Raw genomic sequence first — 16854 nt, 5'->3', positions numbered from 1 at the left:
TACAAACGAGAAAGCTCCAGAGAAAACAAAATATTCGTAAAAAGTGGTAAAATCCCATGTAATTTCAATGGGAAATGTATCGTGTTTGGGGCAAGCTTTATTATGAAAATTAAGGGCTTTTTATGGTCTGATATTTTTTTTTAGATGGAAAACTAAAAGTTTAGGGGGCGTCTCGTCAAAAATAATCAATTTGGTAAATAACGGACACCCTAATACGTATACATACATATATAAGTATTAACGCATGTTTGTAGGCGAAGTTGCTACAGCGGCAAGGGGTGACAATCGGTGGCCATAGAAATTCTATTGCTACGAATATGAAAATGACAACGAAATAATGCAAATATGCATATTTCTAAAGGTCATTAATTTCTTTGAAGAAATGAATAATCCTGAGAAGTATAGTCTTAACTTTTCAACGGCCAACGCAGAGCATTTCAACCAAAAGGAATTTATTCATTAAAATCACCACTCAGAAGTCGTTTTATCCATTGTAAGCGAACGATTTTCGAAGAAACATCATTTCTAATATGCCACAAGACAAAATTAGAAATGAACTTCTTAAACCTCACGCTGTCAGATAAAACGATATACCTCGTCATCGCGGGTCGATTTCCAAAAAATGTAAATGAAGACTAACTACAGAAATAATCCTGTAAAGTATAGCCTTAATTTTTCAACGGCCAACGCAGGGTATTTCAACAAAAGCTCACATAAAATAGTTGAGAATTCGCAGAAATGAAAGACAAAAAAGGAAAAAGCAGTATAACTTCAATAATGAACAAGCATACAAACATACATATGCGCAGCAGCAGCAAGGAAAGAGGTAACAATCGGCGATCCATTGTATATTTCTTTCATGCATAACCAAACCATAATTAGGACAACGCAATACAAGTGTCAATGGTAGTCTTGGTGGTAAGCGCTTCGAAAGTAACGACGAGCACGTAGGTACGTAGGTTCGAATCCCAACATAATTGATTTTTTAATTGAATATGTCACCAACCAAAAATTGAAACATTGTTCTACAAAAACAACAACAGCATAAGCATGGCAACATTGTGTTGTTGGTAGAAAAGCCGAGCTGTGCCGAAAGAAACGAACAAACGATCGCCGATTGTCGTCACCGCTTCGCTTGCTGCTCGAACATCTTCGCAGACAAGGTTGCGTAGATTCATATTGAGCAAGGTTGCGCAACCTGAATCTATCGCAACCTTTTCCGAACTCGTATAAAAAGTATGACTTCAAAAACTCAGTATCTTCAATACAGGCAAAAAATCCGGAGAGCCAACTGTTAATATGATCCGTGCCTTGGCATATGATCCATCTGGAATAATTTATTATAAAGCAAATATCAACGACGATTATAACATTTTGCCGCAACGTACACAACAAAAATTTAGGGATATCGAACCTTCACAGTTACATACCGAAAGAATATCAATTACCAAAAAAGAAATGGGAACACCTGCAGGAACTTAAATTTTTACTTCCGGCTGACTGCCCCAGCTTTTATGATAATATACCCTTTACATCTTAAAACTATTCTAATTTGCTATTTGTATTGCAGGTTTTGTTGTTTTCAAATGAATTATTTTGTTTTTTTTAACCAGTTTATTTTAATTTTATTTTCTCGAATTAAATGTATTAATTAAATAATTTCTTTTGCGTTAAAATACTTACAATAAATAGATACAAAAAGACATAACTTGTTAAAAACTTTTTTAGTTACAGCCTAAAAGCACATTTTCTTAGTTTAACCATTGCTTTCATTTTATACACAATTTTCTTCAAGTAGTTACGGCTTTTTGGTTTCAGAAAAATAGAGTACAAAAGGCCGTAACTAACATTTCCTAAAAACTGCTTTTTCCCATTAATTTGGTTTTCAGAAGCAAATCCGTCTTTGTTTTCTAAGCTTAAATCTACAATTTGGATATTTAGCTTTAAGTAGCCTTTAATCTATAACGTTTTTTGCTTCTCCTGTAAAATACTAAAAATGTTAGTTACGGCCTTTTGCATTTTAGGTGCCGAGAGTATGTTTCTTAATTTACTGACTAATATTCTTAAATGAGGAACAGCTTTCCCTTATGCACAAATTTTTATACTCTCGCAACAAAATTGCTAAGGAGAGTATTATAGTTTTGTTCACATAACGGTTGTTTGTAAGTCCTAAAACTAAAAGAATCTGATATAGGGTTATATATATCAAAGTGATCAGGGCGACGAGAAGAGTGGAAATCCGGATGTCTGTCTGTCCGTCTGTCCGTCCGTTTGTCCGTCCGTGCAAGCTGTAACTTGAGTAAAAGTTGAGATATCATGATTAAACTTGGTATTTCTTGGCTCCGTAAGAAAGTTAAATTCGAAGATGGGCACAATCGGCCAACTGCCACGCCCACAAAATGGCGAAAACCGAAAACCTATAAAGTGTCATAACTAAGCCATAAATAAAGATATTAAAGTGAGATTTGGCACAAAGCATCGCATTAGGGAGAGGCATATTTGGACGTATTTTTTTTTGGAAAAGTGGGCGTGGCCCCGCCCCCTACTAAGTTTTTTGTACATATCTTGGAAACTACTATAGCTATGTCAACCAAAGTCTACAAAGTCCTTTCCTTCAGGCATTTCCATATGCAGTTCAAAAATGGAAGAAATCGGATAATAACCACGCCCACCTCCCATACAAAGGTTATGTTGAAAATCACTAAAAGTGCGTTAACCGACTAACAAAAAACGTCAGAAACACTAAATTTTACGGAAGAAATGGCAGAAGGAAGCTGCACCCAGGCTTTTATTAAAAATTTAAAATGGGCGTGGCGTCACCCACTTATGGACCAAAACCATATCTCAGGAACTACTAATCTAATTAATTTTACAGCAAAATAAAAAATATGTAAATGACGGATAATGAAATCTCGATTATCACTTTATCATGCGAGAGTATAAAATGTTCGGTGACACCCGAACTTAGCCCTTCCTTACTTGTCTAAAATGTGTCTGTGTTGTCTACCGCTTTACTTTCCCTTAATGTTGCTTCGTAATCTCCTTACATAATGTCGTTTAATTTAATATTTTCGCCCACCAAAAATATATTTCACTTAAAGATTATGCAATGTTAGCAATTTAAGAATACTTCTCGCTAGCCACCAAATTAGGCACAGTTACTTCAAACATTTGCTTTCCATGCCGAGGCGAGGTCAGCAGACGTTGCTTAGTCATTCTGTATAGTCTATACTATTGTAATTTATATTTGAATATACTATTAACAACATTGCGCAATATTTCCAAGATGTAAGCAAAACGCTGCTAAGCGAGACAAGTCCACCGAACTCTTTGTCATGTACACCAGAAATACTCTTCAGTCGTTGTCGGCGCTAGGCCACAGATGCTTCGCTGCGCTTCTACAATGATTGTCTACTAGGGATAACGCGGTTAGAGGTAGAAAGTCAAGAAAGATTTAACATAATGGTAAGTAGTATAACACCCTATCACACCTCCATTTGAATTTTTCACTTTTTTCTTTAATAATATGATGATAGATAGCTAGCGACACGAGCGTTTCCGCACTCAAGCCGTTCAATTTGTTGAGTCCACTCATTTCCGGTGGCAAGCCATTCTATTTCATATCTGTTGTTTTACAACTGTAAGTTTTCTTGAGCACCTTTATTTTTGAGTTTTTAGAATATTTTGTCCCTTCAGCAACTACAAAGTGTTCAACCGAGCCCATCGTACTACTCACTCACTCTCAGCTTATAGCAGGAACAGTGAAAAACGTAGAATCGTGGCCCGTGTCAGCTGATACGACCTATTTTATGGGCGCGCAATGTAAGTGAACAGTGAAAAACGCTACTCCCTTCTCTCTCTGCCATAGGATGCCGTAGGAATCTACGGCATTTGGATTTTTGCCGTGGAAACGTGTCAGCTGATTGCTCTCTCACAACGCAGGGTTGCCAATCTCGATATACTGTACTAATTATAAATGTTGTCTTCAATATGTTTGAAATTTTCTTAGAATAACTCAAAATCAGAGTCGAATGCTAATATTTAGAAACTATTTATAATAGTTTGTTTTCAGTTTTGATATTTTATGTTATAAAAAATTTTAATTGAAAACATAGATGTGTACAAAACTATAAATGCGTATTCAGCAATGGCAACATTGTTCAAACGAAAACAAACAAAGATGGCTGATTTCTGCGGTTTTACCACAGGCTCAATTTTTAACACATTTTGCTCGGTGAGGAAGGAAAAAGAAGGCAGGGAGTAGCGTTTTTGACTGTTTCTGCTATTATAATCACAGTCACTACTCCCAGCCATGCGGCTTACAACCATGCCTACCTGCCTGTCTTTCCGCCCGCTCTCTTAGCCTTGCACCATTTTTATGTGCATCTACCGTCTGTCGTCTGCTGTTGTGTAGTTAGCATACTTATTTAAAGTGCAATTCACAAATAATGATTTGATTTTACGTTCTTGATTAATTTTTGTTATTCCTCATATCTAAGACATATCCAGTTCGTCTAATTACCTGACGCAAAATAATGTCGATTGCGCATATTACTGGCGCACATATAATCCATTTGCTTATGATATCATAAGTTTTCGATTCCGCTGCCGAAACTTTTACACCAACTTTTCATTAGTTTAAGCGTTTCTGAAACTAATCGTTGCATTCGCGCATTACAGCGAGGCATACGCAAAGGCCCAAATCTAAATTTTCACAAAGGCACACATGCACACACACACAAATGACGATGACATTCATATGACATTGATTTCGCTGCCAATCGATAATAATTCACGCGAAATCGGTGCCAACAAACAACAAAAAATACAGCTGTAGGTGTGAATGTGTACACGATAATTTCAATTGTTGCTTGTGAGCAGCGCACAACGCCAAAAAGTATGCTGCAGTTGCATGTTTCTGTAAAGTAGAAATTTTCAGTTCTCACAAAAAACAGTTCGAACGGCTCAATTCGCACTGCAATGAATTGCATCAATGAACGTGTGTATGTGTGGTTGCGAAGCACAGCGAGAAACGCGCCAAAGTTTAGCATAAGCTGAGTATCGATAGAGTCGTAATGAGATGCGATCATATCATGATATAGTAATATAATTCATTGATAATAAATGGCAGAAGATCGAGAGAGATAGTTGTTAAGTAAACTATGAATAGAGTTGCAAAACGAGAGTGAATTAATAGCAGCTCTGCAGCGGCTAGCGCTGTGAGGAAAAACTTTTCATCGTCTACCTAAAGCCATTTTTGTTGCTATTGGTATCAACAGTGCCAAAAATCGCTGTATAAGTTTTGCTCGAAATTCGCATAATTTGCATTGCTGCCACGCAATGCGCGCAAGTGCTAAACAAAAAACAAAACGGGTTGAGGTGATGGCCATTGGCAACCGTAAAAATAAAATATTCGCCAGTATTTTGCAAAATATTAAAACATTTATTTTTTTTGTAATGCGCACATGTGCTATGCACCTGCAGTATCTACTAACATACATATGTTCATATGTGTATTTAAAATAAAAAAGTTTTGCATATTTACACTGAGATTTATTGGTTTGCATTTTCAGACTTGCAAAAGTTAGTTGACTTTGCGTGGAAAGTTTACAATATTGGGAAGAAATATTTTTATTAAAAATGGATCCAAAAAGAACAAGGAAAACATTAACTTCGGTTGCACTGAAACTGACACACCCCGCAAATAAAGAAGTTCCCCTGTTTATCGTTCAGTCTGCATATCAGTTGTATTCTATAATAATTCGATCTAAAAAATTATGAAATATTCAGTTTTCCAAAAAGCAAGCACTCGTGCCTCATCTCGAAACACCCATACAGTGGCTGCTGTTCACTTTTGAGCTCACACGCGTAAACCCACGATTAATCACCAGTCATGATGTCATAGACGGATTTCGAAGCATCGCAATTGTTTTTTTTTTATTTTAATATTCCCACAACCGCAAGTTCTACGAAACGGAATCGACCCATATTTTATCCACCAAGGGTTGTTATTTCGGTGATCTAACCCGTTTAGATCGGTAAGTATTAGTTTAAGTTTGTCTCCACTGGAGCAAAGCCATACAGCAATATTGCTCCGTATCCTCGTGCTAGCATTGAGTCCAACCCAGACCTGGAAGGAATTTCTCTGTTGCGTCTGCGCTAAACGGCTTCATACAAACTCGACCTCGGTCAGGTGTAATACATGCAATGGATGGAGCCATCTTACGACTTGCTCAGGCCTTAAGCCACACAGGGAGTGGACCACAAGTTACGTGGCCCCATGTTGCCAACACACTATTGCGACCTTAGCCTCTACGGTTGTGCAACCTGCACATAGTTCGCGCACTGCGCCACTCCACCCAAGTGGCCAACAGAGGACCTCCACCGTCCATAGGAACTCCAATAGGCAACATAACTCCCATTCTGATCTGTCTGGGTCGGTTTCACAGAATTTACACCTTCACAGTTCTACCCATTTCTACGGACGTAACCGTTGGCGAACGTCGATTCCGTAATGTGATCGCAGGAGCTACCGCTCGCTTCATCCCAGCTGGAAAAATTGCGGATCTCCGCACTTTGGTCTATTGGCCCTAATGGAATCAACATGCTTATGCTAAAGTATATACGCTCGACGGGAGTAAGCTATTTCACCAACGTCCTCAACCTGTCGCTAACCACTCTTCAAATACCCGATGTGTGGAAAGTTGGAATAGTGATCCCACTACTGAAGCCTGGGAAAACCGCCCACAAATGTTAGTGCTATCGTCCGATAACTTTACTTTCTCCAGTAATGAAGACACTAGGTGCTGAGTGAAGGCCTCAAACTCAGCACCTAGCAAACCACCAGCATGGATTCCGAAAAGTGCAAAGTACCACCACAGCACTCAATGTCAAAAACGCTCAGTTCGTGGCCTTAACCAAAAACCGCCCTGTTTCTGCCGCTCTCCCCGCTTCTCCCCGCTATTGTTTAACTTCTATACCTCGAAACTACCACAGCCACCAGAGAGAGTTTCCATAACCTCGTACGCTGATGATCGATGGCATGTGTTCATAGGTAAACATAACACTCTCTCCCCCACCAAATCCACAGCGAACTATCGGGTGATTTTTTTTGAGGTTAGGATTTTCATACATTAGTATTTGACAGATCACGTGGGATTTCAGACATGGTGTCAAAGAGAAAGATGCTCAGTATGCTTTGACATTTCATCATGAATAGACTTACTAACGAGCAACGCTTGCAAATCATTGAATTTTATTACCAAAATCAGTGTTCGGTTCGAAATGTGTTTCGCGCTTTACGTCCGATTTATGGTCTACATAATCGACCAAGTGAGCAAACAATTAATGCGATTGTGACCAAGTTTCGCACTCAGTTTACTTTATTGGACATTAAACCAACCACACGAATGCGTACAGTGCGTACAGAAGAGAATATTGCGTCTGTTTCTGAGAGTGTGGCTGAAGACCGTGAAATGTCGATTCGTCGCCGTTCGCAGCAATTGGGTTTGTGTTATTCGACCACATGGAAGATTTTACGCAAAGATCTTGGTGTAAAACCGTATAAAATACAGCTCGTGCAAGAACTGAAGCCGAACGATCTGCCACAACGTCGAATTTTCAGTGAATGGGCCCTAGAAAAGTTGGCAGAAAATCCGCTTTTTTCTCGACAAATTTTGTTCAGCGATGAGGCTCATTTCTGGTTGAATGGCTACGTAAATAAGCAAAATTGCCGCATTTGGGGTGAAGAGCAACCAGAAGCCGTTCAAGAACTGCCCATGCATCCCGAAAAATGCACTGTTTGGTGTGGTTTGTACGCTGGTGGAATCATTGGACCGTATTTTTCAAAGATGCTGTTGGACGCAACGTTACGGTGAATGGCGATCGCTATCGTTCGATGCTAACAAACTTTTTGTTGCCAAAATGGAAGAACTGAACTTGGTTGACATGTGGTTTCAACAAGATGGCGCTACATGCCACACAGCTCGCGATTCTATGGCCATTTTGAGGGAAAACTTCGGAGAACAATTCATCTCAAGAAATGGACCCGTAAGTTGGCCACCAAGATCATGCGATTTAACGCCTTTAGACTATTTTTTCTGGGGCTACGTCAAGTCTAAAGTCTACAGAAATAAGCCAGCAACTATTCCAGCTTTGGAAGACAACATTTCCGAAGAAATTCGGGCTATTCCGGCCGAAATGCTCGAAAAAGTTGCCCAAAATGGGACTTTCCGAATGGGCCACCTAAGACGCAGCCGCGGTCAACATTTAAATGAAATTATCTTCAAAAAGTAAATGTCATGAACCAATCTAACGTTTCAAATAAAGAACCGATGAGATTTTGCAAATTTTATGCGTTTTTTTTTTAAAAAAAGTTATCAAGCTCTTAAAAAATCACCCGATAGATGAGATGTTTATCATTCACACGACAAATATAGTGATAATTTGTATAGGTCTATGCCAGTGTTTTGAAGAGTGCGGTTGATGAGTTCTCTGTCTTTCTATATAGTCTTTTGTAGAATTTTGTCTAAACATATGGCTTCTGAATTACTTCTTCTATCTGACTTAGTATACAGATATACCAACAAAGCAATGCCTACAGTTTCCTAGGAGCAATAATTATATCGCAAAATTAATTACTTTTGCTGTCTGACTTAGTATCCAGAAATATCAATAATGAAATGAGAACATGAAAACTGAGCACAAACTATATCGCAAAATAATTTTTTTATGGTTTTAATATACAGAAATATCAATAATGCAATGAGCACAGTTATTGGGAACAATAAAACTTAGCATAAATTCAATTTCAAAATCAATGGCTTGTGTTTTTGATTTAGACGACAGAAATATCAATAACAAAGTGAGATAGTGCGTTTTCTGTAGTAATTATGAGCATAAATTATATTGCATCTTCTGCTTTGTCATTTAAAAGACAGAAAATAACGATTTTTAATTTTTAAATAATTTCGGAGAAAGTTTTTTAGATAGTTTTAAAAATATTCTAAATTATTTTTGAAACAAAAAATCAAAGTAGTCGCAGACTATGGATCAAATTGGGAAAAACCTTATTTTTCTGCGAATTAAAGGCATGCAAAAAGTGACATTCAGAATATATAAATAGAGAATAGTTGTAAAGAAAAGAGTTTTCATTAAATTGTTGTCAAATGTCAACAATTTAAAATAATAATAAATAGTTAATAGTCTTTGTCGAACATAACACCATACTTGGGAAGAGTAAGTAAAAATCAATCATAATTAAATGTTGGAGGATGGATTCATGTGTAGAAGTTCACGCAAGTGAGGAAAGTTCTCTGATCGCCATTCACTTGGGAGTGGCTTCTTTTACACATGGCTCAAGCAGCTCACTACTTCCGGTCTTTGACCAAGTATCCTCTGGGCAGCCTAAGAACATCCGTTCGAAGGCGAGCTAAAGTGAGAAGGCGAAACATTCCCTACAAGGGTTGTGCGCTGGGCTTGGGACCCGCCACGTAAAAAAACACCCCCAGTGAAGAGCTATAACCAGCCTCGGATGAGAGACCCCCCTTTTGATGACGACCATGGCAAGCGAAATAAGGACTACGAATTGAGGGCATGCACCTGGAATGTCCGGAACCTTAATTGGGAAGGTGCCGCTGCCCAGCTGCTCGATGTCTTCGTAAAAACAAAGGCTGAAGTCACCGCCGTCCAAGAAATGCGATGGACGGGACGAGGACAGAGACGAGTAGGTCCTTGTGACATTTACTACAGTGGCTATATAAAGGAGCGCAAGTTTGGTGTAGGATTCGTGGTGGGAGAGAGACTCCGTCGCCGAGTACTATCATTCACTCCGGTGAATGAACGTCTAGCCACAATCCGCATCAAAGCGAGGTTCTTCAACATATCGCTGATTGGCGCCCACGCCCCGACGGAAGAGAAGGACGATGTGACCAAAGATGCCTTTTATGAGTGCTTGGAGCGAACTTATGAGAGCTGCCCCCGCCACGATGTCAAAATCGTGCTTGGCGACTTTAACGCCAGGGTGGGCAAAGAAGGTATCTTTGGCACTACGGTCGGTAAATTCAGCCTCCACGAGGAAACATCCCCAAATGGGTTGAGGCTGATCGACTTCGCCGGGGCCCGAAATATGGTTATCTGTAGTACCAGATTCAAGCATAAGAAGATTCATCAAGCTACCTGGTTGTCTCGGGATCGAAAAACTACCAACCAGATCGATCATGTTGTGATAGACGGAAGACACGTCTCCAGTGTTTTAGATGTGCGTGCGCCCCGAGGTCCTAACATCGACTCGGACCATTATCTTGTTGCAGCTAAGATTCGCACCCGCCTCTGTGCAGCAAAAAAAGGAGGCCAACAAACAAAAGGAAGGTTTGACGTCGAGAAGCTGCAATCACAACAGATAGCCGAACGATTTTCTACTCGGCTTGCACTCCTGCTCTCTGAGAGCACTCGTCAATAACTCGGTATAAGGGAACTGTGGACGGCTTTTCAAACTCCTTACGTACAGCTGCAACCGAAACCATTGGTTTTCGGAAAGTGCAAAAGAACAGCTGGTACGACGAGGAGTGCCGTGTCGCAGCGGAGAGAAAACAGGCTGCCTACCTCGCAACGTTACGATCGACCACTACACGTGCGGGATGGGATAGATACCGAGAGCTGAAGAGGGAAGCGAGACGCATTTGCAGACAGAAGAAGAAAGAGGCTGAAATGCGTGAGTATGAAGAGCTTGATAAGCTGGCCGACAGGGGTAATGCTCGAAAATTCTACGAAAAAATGCGGCGGCTTACGGAAGGTTTCAAGACCGGAGCGTATTCCTGTAGAACCCCCAAAGGTGATCTAGTCACTGATGACCAGAGCATACTTAAATTATGGAGGGAACACTTCTCCAGCCTGTTGAATGGCAGTGAACGCACAACACCAGGAGAAGGAGAACCAGATTCCCCAATCGATGACGATGGAGCAGACGTTCCATTACCCGACCATGAAGAAGTTCGAATAGCAATTGCCCGCCTGAAGAACAACAAAGCGGCAGGGGACGACGGATTGCCGGCCGAGCTATTCAAACACGGCGGCGAAGAACTGATAAGGTGCATGCATCAGCTTCTTTGTAAAATATGGTCGGACGAAAGCATGCCCAACGATTGGAATTTAAGTGTGCTATGCCCAATCCATAAAAAAGGAGACCCCACAATCTGCGCCAACTACCGTGGGATTAGCCTCCTCAACATCGCATATAAGGTTCTATCGAGCGTATTGTGTGAAAGCTTAAAGCCCACCGTCAACAAACTGATTGGACCTTATCAGTGTGGCTTTAGACCTGGCAAATCAACAACCGACCAGATATTCATCATGCGCCAAATCTTGGAAAAGACCCGTGAAAGGAGAATCGACACACACCACCTCTTCGTCGATTTCAAAGCTGCTTTCGACAGCACGAAAAGGAGCTGCCTTTATGCCGCGATGTCTGAATTTGGTATCCCTGCAAAACTAATACGTCTGTGTAAGCTGACGTTGAGTAACACCAAAAGCTCCGTCAGGATCGGGAAGGACCTCTCCGAGCCGTTCGATACCAAACGAGGTTTCAGACAAGGCGATTCCCTATCGTGCGACTTTTTCAACCTGCTTTTGGAGAAAATAGTTCGAGCCGCAGAACTAAATAGAGAAGGTACCATCTTCTATAAGAGTGTACAGCTGTTGGCGTATGCCGATGATATTGATATCATCGGCCTCAACACCCGCGCCGTTAGTTTTGCTTTCTCCAGGCTGGACAAGGAAGCACAGAAAATGGGTCTGGCAGTGAACGAGGGAAAAACGTAATATCTCCTGTCATCAAACAAACAGTCGTCGCATTCGCGACTTGGCTCTCACGTCACTGTTGACAGGCATAACTTTGAAGTCGTAGATAATTTCGTCTATCTTGGAACCAGCGTAAACACCACCAACAATGTCAGCCTAGAAATCCGCCAACAGGTGCTACTTCGGACTGACTAGGCAATTGAGAAGCAAAGTCCTCTCTCGACAAACAAAAACCAAACTCTATAAGTCACTCATAATTCCCGTCCTGCTGTATGGTGCAGAGTCTTGGACGATGTCAACAACGGATGAGTCGACGTTGCGAGTTTTCGAGAGAAAAGTTCTGCGAAAGATTTATTTACATTAAAAGACAGCGGCTACGCTGGCTAGGTCATGTTGTCCGGATGGATGAAAAAACTCCAGCTCTAAAAGTATTCGACGGAATACCCGCCGGGGGAAGCAGAGGAAGAGGAAGACCTCCAGTCCGTTGGAAGGACTAAGTGGAGAAGGACCTGGCTTCGCTTGGAATATCCAATTGGCGCCACGTAGCGAAAAGAAGAAACGACTGGCGCGCTGTTGTTAACTCGGCTATAATCACTTAAGCGGTTTCTACGCCAATTAAGAAGAAGAAGAATTAAATGTTTATATATAGTACTTTTATACTAGAAAAGTCTCAAACAAATAAAAAACAAATTTTTTTGTATTAAAGTAAAAGTTAGGATTTTCTTGTCGCCATATTATTTTAATGCATGTTTTTGTCATATTTTGTACTCTAAGTCCGGTATATAACGTGCAAATGGACATAACATATATGTACTTCCAATACAAAGCCTCATTAATAAAAAAAGATATTACTAAACTAACAAAAATTCTAAAATGTTGAAAAATCATTAGCAGCTTTAAAAATACTAGTAAAATGTTTTGTGATGGTAATAACATCCTAAATCTTTATAAGCAGATAGAAGCTCTGGAATGATGTGTCAGATGTTTACAGCTTTCGTATTCCTGATAAAATAAAGGCATCTGTTATAACCTCGCTCATCTGCAAACCTACTCCTTCGTTAAATTTTTCATAACTTACATATATGAGGAAACTTTGTTTTGAGATATTAGAAGTCTGCACCTTCCTTGTCCATGATCAATATAAAGATGTCCCAGTAGAGAGAATATTAAATTGAGGCGGTAAGACAGAAGAGTGTTCATTTCTAGTTCTGGTATTATAAAAGGCTTAAGCCCGGGTCCCACTATCGGCGCAAGGTACCAATTTTCGGCGTATTTCATGTACCGATAATGCGACCGCATTAAATATTATGAAATGCGACAATCATGGCCGATATTGGGCCTACAATGCACAACCAAAATCGACCCAGTTGCGCCGATAATGTGAACGCTATAATGTTTAATAAAGAGCAATAAAAATTGAAAAATGCGCAGATTTTTATCGGGCACTTGAGCACCGATCGAATACGCCAATCACCACCAATATCTCTTTACAGCAAATTTTTAAGTATTAATTTGAAAATTTTTTTCAATAATCTTTAAATTCGAAAGTTGAAAAAATTTCTCCAATCAACACCAATATCTCAATATTTCTCAGCAAATTTTTAAGTATTAATTTGAAAAATCTTTATCAATAATTTTTAAATTTTAAAGTTGAAAAAAATCCACATTAATCGTCATGATTTTTGGATTGATTCTCGATTCCAATCGAAAAAACAAAATAGACAAAAAGATCGAGTCGAAGGTCTTTGAATAATCGATCTTCGACATCTCTACTGGTTGCAAACATATATAAATAAAACATATGTTCGGTAAGTTGCATGCAATAAAATTAAAATGCATTATTATATGAAGTAATTAATTAATAATTTTTAGAAATGAATTCAGACGACGAAGTTTTTGAAGGTATTATGGACAATGTGATTGACGAAACCATTTCTTCCACACCCAGCAAAACAAAAAGACGAAAAAAACCACAAATAGTGTCATCATGGACAAATGAAAGCACAACGAATTTGATACAGGCCATTGAAATGCACTATTGTATTTGGGAATATTCTTGCCCAGAATATAAAGATCGCGCCAAAAGAGATAAAGCTTGGAATAACATCGCGGAGAAATTTCCAACCCAAGAAGTTGACGGAAGCAAAGCAAAATGGGCGAATATAAAAACGGCATTTTCAAATGTAAAGAAAAAATTACAACTAAATCCAGCCAAGCGGCCGGTAAAGCTTTGCCACATTGACCGTTTTGGTCAGCTATGCAATTCTACTGTTTGCATGATCGCTGCAAGAGTAGTTCGTCCGTCTCAACACTAGATGTGGATGCAGATGTAACGCCACCACCAACAGCTGCCCGAAGTGACACAAAATCCAAACCCTCTGTATCTGATGAATCAGTGACAACAGATGCAATGGAGAGTGCAATACAATTTTTAAAGAAAGAAGAAGACCACTGGCATGGAGTGGGCATGTATCTTGCACTGCAAATGCGAGAACTATCAAAAATAAATAAAAGAGCAGCAAATAAACTTCACGCGGAATTAATTCAAGTAGCTATGAATGATGTCTTGCAACAAGATGAGGAAAATTTATCATAATATGTCGATTTATAAATACAAATAAATACAATTTATTTAAAGATTATGAAAAGTTCATATATTCTGTTAAGTGTCTGCTTTGTTATATAAATTTATACAGCCATGGCAATTCGCCGTCTGGTGACATGAAATAGTTTTCAAATTCTTCACGGATAGTTTTTGCTTCGTTGCTTATGTAGGAAATTGATATATCCCCTGTGGCGCTTTCAAAGGTAGTAGGTATGGAAATAGTATTAACGCGTGCACCTTCAATATTATTTCCATCCTCAGTGCAGCTATCTACCAATCCAGTAGCATAACTTATATTTTTTGTCATTAAAAAATTGTGTAATGCGCAACATGCTAACGTCACTCTCGTTGTTTTATTTGGATTCAGCTTTATTGGTCGTGAAAAGATTTCGAAGCGCTTCATCATGATTTCAAATGCGTTCTCGACTACTCTCCTAGCCCTTGATAACCTATAGTTAAAAATACGTTTGCTACCAGATAAAATGCGACCAGGATACGGCTTCATCAAATAATTTTGCATTTTAAATGCATCGTCTGCCACTAAAACAAAAGGTACATTCATTTCACGACCTAATAAATGACGAGGAGGTGATAAATTTAGAGAATCCGTATCGAGGGCATGTTGCAGAGAACATTTACTGAAAACACCACCATCTGAAATACGCCCGTTGCAGCCGACGTCAATATACAAATATTTATAACTGGCATCAACAACTACCATAAGCACTATGCTGTGAGTTCCTTTGTAGTTGTAAAACGTATGTACTTCCTGATTTTGCTGGTGCGATCATGACCACATGCTTGCCGTCAACTGCTCCTATGCAGTTAGGAAAGTTCCATAATAAATCGAATTTCGAAGCAACTTCAGCCCATTCTTCTTTTGTTGAAGGTATCTAAATAAGGGGAAATATGAAAAATATACATATGGATTTGGTAAAGCATGTGTTCCTACCTTTAGGTAAGTATTTCAAAGTTGACTGTAAATCGCATCACAAACTTCAGGAACAAATTTTGAGATAGTGTTTGGGGCAATACGGAAAAAGCTAAAAGACTTTTGTAGCTGTCGCCCGTGGCCAAAAAGCGGAGAGTGCAGACCAAACGATGACTTGCTGGAATAGCTTCACGAAAACATGTATCTCTTTTTTTAATCAGTGGGGAAATTAGCTGCAGTAACTTATTAAAATTGTTTTCGTTCATTCGCACGTAATTTTTAAAAAGAAACTTTTGATTATCAACTTCTAGAAATTCACGTAAAGTCGTTTAATTTGCACCATTATTATTTCTTCTTTCCAGCCAATTTCTCACCCAGATACTACGTTTTTTAGGATTTGTTTTACGTTTTTGATTTTTCTTTTTCAGCTTTAATGTTGCAATGGTAAGCAGAGCAACTGCAACTTTTTTCTTCTTCAAATAATCCATGTTTTAAAATAAATAAAAACTTTTACTGCAAACAGCTGATTGAGCACAACAGTGTATCGTAGCAGAATATTTAACGCCGATATGTGCCGATAAAAAATGACACAATATGCGCCGATATTGTGACTGCTAAAAATTGACTCAATTTTGTTTTGGCATTTTGCGCCGATATAGACCAATAAAAATCGTTACAAATTGTGCTACTTGCGCCGATAGTGGGACCCGGGCTTTGACTTGTATTCACAACCTTTTGAAATTCTGGGACAACTATAACAGCATATTTTTGGCATCCACCTTTTATTCCTCTCCTCAATAGCAAATCCAAAATACTTATAGCTGATAAGCCGTTTTAACAGTTTTTGTAGCAAAAATATTAAGTGCAATTTTGATTGTATGTACATGGCATTTCAAAACCTTACCCTGAAAACCAAACATTTTTCAAAGTTTCATTCAATTTTCTTAAATTTCAAGATATATCGAATTTCTTCATTATTTTCACTCATTTTTGAACAGCTGTATCTTTTTTTCAACTTTCCTGAATTTAATTTTTTTCTGGTTAAATACAGCTTAAAATCTCACCTTTCCAACACTATATGGTATGATACAATGCGATTGGTAGCACTGGAGATATACGACTGCAACGACATCTATTGAAAAAATACGAAAAGACTTTTTCGGCTACCCAATATGAACGGTATATATATTTATGACACCAATAGCCGCAATATTTCGGCATATGTATGAAAGAAATTTTCACAGTGTACCGCACGAAAGGAAAACAATGACAAACTAAAGCTATGGCTGCTAAAATATGCGTATTAAAAGCGCACATGTCTAGATGCACATACATATATGGTTCAGAGTATATAAATTTGCATACAAGAGCACGCACGTATGGACAGACCCCATTAACCCAATACCAGACAACACGAAAATATATTTCTGGTTTCTATCACTCCCCTTGCGTAGTGAAATTTTTATCCGACACTTTGCCCTTTAATTAAATTTTGAATTGTATGGAATCAAATTGCGTATTT

At 38.9% G+C, this 16854-nt stretch overlaps 1 protein-coding gene and 1 pseudogene across 1 annotated transcript in view; both read right to left on the bottom strand.

Annotated features, from left to right (window-relative positions):
- The window catches only part of LOC126754624 (uncharacterized), a 235957-nt gene that overhangs the window by 26950 nt on the left and 192153 nt on the right, over nucleotides 1-16854 (bottom strand). The gene's annotated exons all lie outside the window — the stretch shown is intronic.
- LOC126757710 (small nucleolar RNA U3) lies at nucleotides 468-670 on the bottom strand (annotated as a pseudogene).

The sequence above is a fragment of the Bactrocera neohumeralis genome, chromosome 4 (assembly GCF_024586455.1).
Source record: "Bactrocera neohumeralis isolate Rockhampton chromosome 4, APGP_CSIRO_Bneo_wtdbg2-racon-allhic-juicebox.fasta_v2, whole genome shotgun sequence".
Lineage (NCBI taxonomy): Eukaryota > Metazoa > Arthropoda > Insecta > Diptera > Tephritidae > Bactrocera > Bactrocera neohumeralis.
The sequence above is the reverse complement of the archived record's forward strand: the minus strand, read 5'-3'. Positions and strand labels throughout refer to the sequence as shown.